This window comes from Hyla sarda, unplaced genomic scaffold (genome assembly GCF_029499605.1).
Source record: "Hyla sarda isolate aHylSar1 unplaced genomic scaffold, aHylSar1.hap1 scaffold_784, whole genome shotgun sequence".
In the NCBI taxonomy this organism is placed as follows: domain Eukaryota; kingdom Metazoa; phylum Chordata; class Amphibia; order Anura; family Hylidae; genus Hyla; species Hyla sarda.
In genome coordinates this window covers 156,076-164,280 of record NW_026610808.1, presented here as the reverse complement: position 1 = coordinate 164,280, position 8,205 = coordinate 156,076, and the positions used below count along the sequence as shown (strand labels likewise).

Sequence of the window (8,205 nt, the reverse complement as noted above, 5' to 3'; positions counted from 1 at the left end):
TCATTTAGCGTTTTAATGACCATGTTTGCACACTGATTGGTGTAAAAAAATAAAATAAAACTAAATAATAATAATCTAGCACACCTGTGCAGGTTTGACATGACATGACAGGTAGCTGTCTTGTGGGTGGTGCTGAATCCTGTTAAATGACATGAGGGTCTCATGCCTATACACAAGGGTGTGTCATTGCTGTTGCTTGACCATGCATTGGTTTCTGTGGTCAGTGAATGATAAAAACAAAATTTACCATCCATTGATGGATGGGAAATCCGCCATGAGGCATTTGTTTTTAGAAACTGCTGCTCACAACCAATGTTGCAATGGAGTGTCTCCATCTGCTGGTGGTATTGGAAAGGCATTAGTGCTATGACAGGGTCTGAAGAAGAAGAAGAAGAAGAAGAAGAAGAAGACGGAAAAAAATATATATAAAAAGAAAAAGAGAGAGAGAGAGAGAGACTGACTTAGTGAGCGAGTGAGTGAGAGAGTGAGAGTGAGTGAGAGTGAATGAGTGAGTGAGTGATTGAGTGAGTGAGTGAGTGAGTGAGTGAGAACAAATGAGTTAAAGCAAGTGAGTGAGAGAGATCGAATGAATGAAAGTCTGAATGACAGAAAGAAAAAAGGATGAAGAAAGAAGCATGAAGAAAAAAAAATGTATATGGAGTTGCTGACATGAGTGCAATCTACAAAGCCGTTGAGGCTGATCCTCATGGGAGGATTAGTGCACCAGGACCCTTAACACTTTTAAAATGCCATTCAATGCCACGGGCTAGATGTAAACTGCAGATGACCATGTTGTGGTAGTTACCATGGATACCCAAGTGATGTGTGAGCTAACACATAGGCCCAACAGATTCCAAGAAGGCCAGAATCACCAGCGGCACCACCATCGATTGTCAGGTCACCCGGATTCAGCAAATACCAGAGTCCAAAATGATGCAGGTTTATACTGTTAATTTTCAGTTTATCGTTACAGTTGGTGTTATTCCATGTCGGAAGGGACGCAGCTACAGCCAGTGGGGTAACTAGAGACAGGCAGGCAGCTATGTGCAACAAAGGTAGGCGTGTTGTTTTCATATGCAGATCTGAAATATTGTCTTATATGCAAGAGGAGGAGTGATGGGGGTTCAGGCAAAAGCCAGGCTATGGATTGCATTGCTAAATGCTCCATCAGAGTGCAATGGTCGCCTGTCCTTTTTTTAAGTGATGATGTGGGTTTAGCCTGTGCTGTATGTATGTATGGGTGGCTGACTGCCACCCACCCAGAAAGTGTATGGGAGGCTGGTTGGCTGCCAGCCTTCCTTCCATTCCTATGAGTAATGTGAGTGCTCATGAAGGGGACATGGTTGGGTCCACCCCTTTCCCGGTTATCCCCTTTAGGCCTTTTGGCTTAGATCAAGTGTAAAAAAAGAAAGGATCTTGCGACAGATCGCATCCTGAGGCACGTTTTTTTTTGTGTGAATACTTGCACTTGGGTGACTTGTGAGCACATACTGATACATACGTTCCCTATCTGGGGACCATAAATTAAATGGATTTTTGAGAAAGGGAGCTGATTTGGAAGCTTGCTTCTGTCGCCCTATGCATTGACCCGATGTGGCAGTATCTTCGGGTAGTGAACAGTGCACCACCCCATTCCAGTGTTAAACAAGAAAGATTCTCATTTAATCCTCCGTGGGTGAGAATTTGAGTTTGAGAATTGGAGACCAAAATGATGAGTTGCACTGACTGGTTTATGAACGTCTATTCATTTAGCGTTTTAATGACCATGTTTGCACACTGATTGGTGTAAAAAAATAAAATAAAACTAAATAATAATAATCTAGCACACCTGTGCAGGTTTGACATGACATGACAGGTAGCTGTCTTGTGGGTGGTGCTGAATCCTGTTAAATGACATGAGGGTCTCATGCCTATACACAAGGGTGTGTCATTGCTGTTGCTTGACCATGCATTGGTTTCTGTGGTCAGTGAATGATAAAAACAAAATTTACCATCCATTGATGGATGGGAAATCCGCCATGAGGCATTTGTTTTTAGAAACTGCTGCTCACAACCAATGTTGCAATGGAGTGTCTCCATCTGCTGGTGGTATTGGAAAGGCATTAGTGCTATGACAGGGTCTGAAGAAGAAGAAGAAGAAGAAGAAGAAGAAGACGGAAAAAAATATATATAAAAAGAAAAAGAGAGAGAGAGAGAGAGACTGACTTAGTGAGCGAGTGAGTGAGAGAGTGAGAGTGAGTGAGAGTGAATGAGTGAGTGAGTGATTGAGTGAGTGAGTGAGTGAGTGAGAACAAATGAGTTAAAGCAAGTGAGTGAGAGAGATCGAATGAATGAAAGTCTGAATGACAGAAAGAAAAAAGGATGAAGAAAGAAGCATGAAGAAAAAAAAATGTATATGGAGTTGCTGACATGAGTGCAATCTACAAAGCCGTTGAGGCTGATCCTCATGGGAGGATTATTGCACCAGGACCCTTAGCACTTTTAAAATGCCATTCAATGCCACGGGCTAGATGTAAACTGCAGATGACCATGTTGTGGTAGTTACCATGGATACCCAAGTGATGTGTGAGCTAACACATAGGCCCAACAGATTCCAAGAAGGCCAGAATCACCAGCGGCACCACCATCGATTGTCAGGTCACCCGGATTCAGCAAATACCAGAGTCCAAAATGATGCAGGTTTATACTGTTAATTTTCAGTTTATCGTTACAGTTGGTGTTATTCCATGTCGGAAGGGACGCAGCTACAGCCAGTGGGGTAACTAGAGACAGGCAGGCAGCTATGTGCAACAAAGGTAGGCGTGTTGTTTTCATATGCAGATCTGAAATATTGTCTTATATGCAAGAGGAGGAGTGATGGGGGTTCAGGCAAAAGCCAGGCTATGGATTGCATTGCTAAATGCTCCATCAGAGTGCAATGGTCGCCTGTCCTTTTTTTAAGTGATGATGTGGGTTTAGCCTGTGCTGTATGTATGTATGGGTGGCTGACTGCCACCCACCCAGAAAGTGTATGGGAGGCTGGTTGGCTGCCAGCCTTCCTTCCATTCCTATGAGTAATGTGAGTGCTCATGAAGGGGACATGGTTGGGTCCACCCCTTTCCCGGTTATCCCCTCTAGGCCTTTTGGCTTAGATCAAGTGTAAAAAAAGAAAGGATCTTGCGACAGATCGCATCCTGAGGCACGTTTTTTTTTGTGTGAATACTTGCACTTGGGTGACTTGTGAGCACATACTGATACATACGTTCCCTATCTGGGGACCATAAATTAAATGGATTTTTGAGAAAGGGAGCTGATTTGGAAGCTTGCTTCTGTCGCCCTATGCATTGACCCGATGTGGCAGTATCTTCGGGTAGTGAACAGTGCACCACCCCATTCCAGTGTTAAACAAGAAAGATTCTCATTTAATCCTCCGTGGGTGAGAATTTGAGTTTGAGAATTGGAGACCAAAATGATGAGTTGCACTGACTGGTTTATGAACGTCTATTCATTTAGCGTTTTAATGACCATGTTTGCACACTGATTGGTGTAAAAAAATAAAATAAAACTAAATAATAATAATCTAGCACACCTGTGCAGGTTTGACATGACATGACAGGTAGCTGTCTTGTGGGTGGTGCTGAATCCTGTTAAATGACATGAGGGTCTCATGCCTATACACAAGGGTGTGTCATTGCTGTTGCTTGACCATGCATTGGTTTCTGTGGTCAGTGAATGATAAAAACAAAATTTACCATCCATTGATGGATGGGAAATCCGCCATGAGGCATTTGTTTTTAGAAACTGCTGCTCACAACCAATGTTGCAATGGAGTGTCTCCATCTGCTGGTGGTATTGGAAAGGCATTAGTGCTATGACAGGGTCTGAAGAAGAAGAAGAAGAAGACGGAAAAAAATATATATAAAAAGAAAAAGAGAGAGAGAGAGAGAGACTGACTTAGTGAGCGAGTGAGTGAGAGAGTGAGAGTGAGTGAGAGTGAATGAGTGAGTGAGTGATTGAGTGAGTGAGTGAGAACAAATGAGTTAAAGCAAGTGAGTGAGAGAGATCGAATGAATGAAAGTCTGAATGACAGAAAGAAAAAAGGATGAAGAAAGAAGCATGAAGAAAAAAAAATGTATATGGAGTTGCTGACATGAGTGCAATCTACAAAGCCGTTGAGGCTGATCCTCATGGGAGGATTATTGCACCAGGACCCTTAGCACTTTTAAAATGCCATTCAATGCCACGGGCTAGATGTAAACTGCAGATGACCATGTTGTGGTAGTTACCATGGATACCCAAGTGATGTGTGAGCTAACACATAGGCCCAACAGATTCCAAGAAGGCCAGAATCACCAGCGGCACCACCATCGATTGTCAGGTCACCCGGATTCAGCAAATACCAGAGTCCAAAATGATGCAGGTTTATACTGTTAATTTTCAGTTTATCGTTACAGTTGGTGTTATTCCATGTCGGAAGGGACGCAGCTACAGCCAGTGGGGTAACTAGAGACAGGCAGGCAGCTATGTGCAACAAAGGTAGGCGTGTTGTTTTCATATGCAGATCTGAAATATTGTCTTATATGCAAGAGGAGGAGTGATGGGGGTTCAGGCAAAAGCCAGGCTATGGATTGCATTGCTAAATGCTCCATCAGAGTGCAATGGTCGCCTGTCCTTTTTTTAAGTGATGATGTGGGTTTAGCCTGTGCTGTATGTATGTATGGGTGGCTGACTGCCACCCACCCAGAAAGTGTATGGGAGGCTGGTTGGCTGCCAGCCTTCCTTCCATTCCTATGAGTAATGTGAGTGCTCATGAAGGGGACATGGTTGGGTCCACCCCTTTCCCGGTTATCCCTTCTAGGCCTTTTGGCTTAGATCAAGTGTAAAAAAAGAAAGGATCTTGCGACAGATCGCATCCTGAGGCACGTTTTTTTTTGTGTGAATACTTGCACTTGGGTGACTTGTGAGCACATACTGATACATACGTTCCCTATCTGGGGACCATAAATTAAATGGATTTTTGAGAAAGGGAGCTGATTTGGAAGCTTGCTTCTGTCGCCCTATGCATTGACCCGATGTGGCAGTATCTTCGGGTAGTGAACAGTGCACCACCCCATTCCAGTGTTAAACAAGAAAGATTCTCATTTAATCCTCCGTGGGTGAGAATTTGAGTTTGAGAATTGGAGACCAAAATGATGAGTTGCACTGACTGGTTTATGAACGTCTATTCATTTAGCGTTTTAATGACCATGTTTGCACACTGATTGGTGTAAAAAAATAAAATAAAACTAAATAATAATAATCTAGCACACCTGTGCAGGTTTGACATGACATGACAGGTAGCTGTCTTGTGGGTGGTGCTGAATCCTGTTAAATGACATGAGGGTCTCATGCCTATACACAAGGGTGTGTCATTGCTGTTGCTTGACCATGCATTGGTTTCTGTGGTCAGTGAATGATAAAAACAAAATTTACCATCCATTGATGGATGGGAAATCCGCCATGAGGCATTTGTTTTTAGAAACTGCTGCTCACAACCAATGTTGCAATGGAGTGTCTCCATCTGCTGGTGGTATTGGAAAGGCATTAGTGCTATGACAGGGTCTGAAGAAGAAGAAGAAGAAGAAGAAGAAGACGGAAAAAAATATATATAAAAAGAAAAAGAGAGAGAGAGAGAGAGACTGACTTAGTGAGCGAGTGAGTGAGAGAGTGAGAGTGAGTGAGAGTGAATGAGTGAGTGAGTGATTGAGTGAGTGAGTGAGTGAGTGAGAACAAATGAGTTAAAGCAAGTGAGTGAGAGAGATCGAATGAATGAAAGTCTGAATGACAGAAAGAAAAAAGGATGAAGAAAGAAGCATGAAGAAAAAAAAATGTATATGGAGTTGCTGACATGAGTGCAATCTACAAAGCCGTTGAGGCTGATCCTCATGGGAGGATTATTGCACCAGGACCCTTAGCACTTTTAAAATGCCATTCAATGCCACGGGCTAGATGTAAACTGCAGATGACCATGTTGTGGTAGTTACCATGGATACCCAAGTGATGTGTGAGCTAACACATAGGCCCAACAGATTCCAAGAAGGCCAGAATCACCAGCGGCACCACCATCGATTGTCAGGTCACCCGGATTCAGCAAATACCAGAGTCCAAAATGATGCAGGTTTATACTGTTAATTTTCAGTTTATCGTTACAGTTGGTGTTATTCCATGTCGGAAGGGACGCAGCTACAGCCAGTGGGGTAACTAGAGACAGGCAGGCAGCTATGTGCAACAAAGGTAGGCGTGTTGTTTTCATATGCAGATCTGAAATATTGTCTTATATGCAAGAGGAGGAGTGATGGGGGTTCAGGCAAAAGCCAGGCTATGGATTGCATTGCTAAATGCTCCATCAGAGTGCAATGGTCGCCTGTCCTTTTTTTAAGTGATGATGTGGGTTTAGCCTGTGCTGTATGTATGTATGGGTGGCTGACTGCCACCCACCCAGAAAGTGTATGGGAGGCTGGTTGGCTGCCAGCCTTCCTTCCATTCCTATGAGTAATGTGAGTGCTCATGAAGGGGACATGGTTGGGTCCACCCCTTTCCCGGTTATCCCCTCTAGGCCTTTTGGCTTAGATCAAGTGTAAAAAAAGAAAGGATCTTGCGACAGATCGCATCCTGAGGCACGTTTTTTTTTGTGTGAATACTTGCACTTGGGTGACTTGTGAGCACATACTGATACATACGTTCCCTATCTGGGGACCATAAATTAAATGGATTTTTGAGAAAGGGAGCTGATTTGGAAGCTTGCTTCTGTCGCCCTATGCATTGACCCGATGTGGCAGTATCTTCGGGTAGTGAACAGTGCACCACCCCATTCCAGTGTTAAACAAGAAAGATTCTCATTTAATCCTCCGTGGGTGAGAATTTGAGTTTGAGAATTGGAGACCAAAATGATGAGTTGCACTGACTGGTTTATGAACGTCTATTCATTTAGCGTTTTAATGACCATGTTTGCACACTGATTGGTGTAAAAAAATAAAATAAAACTAAATAATAATAATCTAGCACACCTGTGCAGGTTTGACATGACATGACAGGTAGCTGTCTTGTGGGTGGTGCTGAATCCTGTTAAATGACATGAGGGTCTCATGCCTATACACAAGGGTGTGTCATTGCTGTTGCTTGACCATGCATTGGTTTCTGTGGTCAGTGAATGATAAAAACAAAATTTACCATCCATTGATGGATGGGAAATCCGCCATGAGGCATTTGTTTTTAGAAACTGCTGCTCACAACCAATGTTGCAATGGAGTGTCTCCATCTGCTGGTGGTATTGGAAAGGCATTAGTGCTATGACAGGGTCTGAAGAAGAAGAAGAAGAAGAAGAAGAAGAAGAAGACGGAAAAAAATATATATAAAAAGAAAAAGAGAGAGAGAGAGAGAGACTGACTTAGTGAGCGAGTGAGTGAGAGAGTGAGAGTGAGTGAGAGTGAATGAGTGAGTGAGTGATTGAGTGAGTGAGTGAGTGAGTGAGAACAAATGAGTTAAAGCAAGTGAGTGAGAGAGATCGAATGAATGAAAGTCTGAATGACAGAAAGAAAAAAGGATGAAGAAAGAAGCATGAAGAAAAAAAAATGTATATGGAGTTGCTGACATGAGTGCAATCTACAAAGCCGTTGAGGCTGATCCTCATGGGAGGATTATTGCACCAGGACCCTTAGCACTTTTAAAATGCCATTCAATGCCACGGGCTAGATGTAAACTGCAGATGACCATGTTGTGGTAGTTACCATGGATACCCAAGTGATGTGTGAGCTAACACATAGGCCCAACAGATTCCAAGAAGGCCAGAATCACCAGCGGCACCACCATCGATTGTCAGGTCACCCGGATTCAGCAAATACCAGAGTCCAAAATGATGCAGGTTTATACTGTTAATTTTCAGTTTATCGTTACAGTTGGTGTTATTCCATGTCGGAAGGGACGCAGCTACAGCCAGTGGGGTAACTAGAGACAGGCAGGCAGCTATGTGCAACAAAGGTAGGCGTGTTGTTTTCATATGCAGATCTGAAATATTGTCTTATATGCAAGAGGAGGAGTGATGGGGGTTCAGGCAAAAGCCAGGCTATGGATTGCATTGCTAAATGCTCCATCAGAGTGCAATGGTCGCCTGTCCTTTTTTTAAGTGATGATGTGGGTTTAGCCTGTGCTGTATGTATGTATGGGTGGCTGACTGCCACCCACCCAGAA

At 43.3% G+C, this 8,205-nt stretch overlaps 4 pseudogenes; all 4 read left to right on the top strand.

Annotated features, from left to right (window-relative positions):
- Positions 1-1,366: 1,366 nt before the first annotated feature.
- LOC130346347 (U2 spliceosomal RNA) lies at positions 1,367-1,630 on the top strand (annotated as a pseudogene).
- A 1,476-nt stretch (positions 1,631-3,106) lies between these two features.
- LOC130346316 (U2 spliceosomal RNA) lies at positions 3,107-3,370 on the top strand (annotated as a pseudogene).
- Positions 3,371-4,826: 1,456 nt separating this feature from the next.
- On the top strand, positions 4,827-5,090 carry LOC130346296 (U2 spliceosomal RNA; annotated as a pseudogene).
- Positions 5,091-6,563: 1,473 nt separating this feature from the next.
- Positions 6,564-6,827, top strand: LOC130346314 (U2 spliceosomal RNA; annotated as a pseudogene).
- Positions 6,828-8,205: the final 1,378 nt, after the last annotated feature.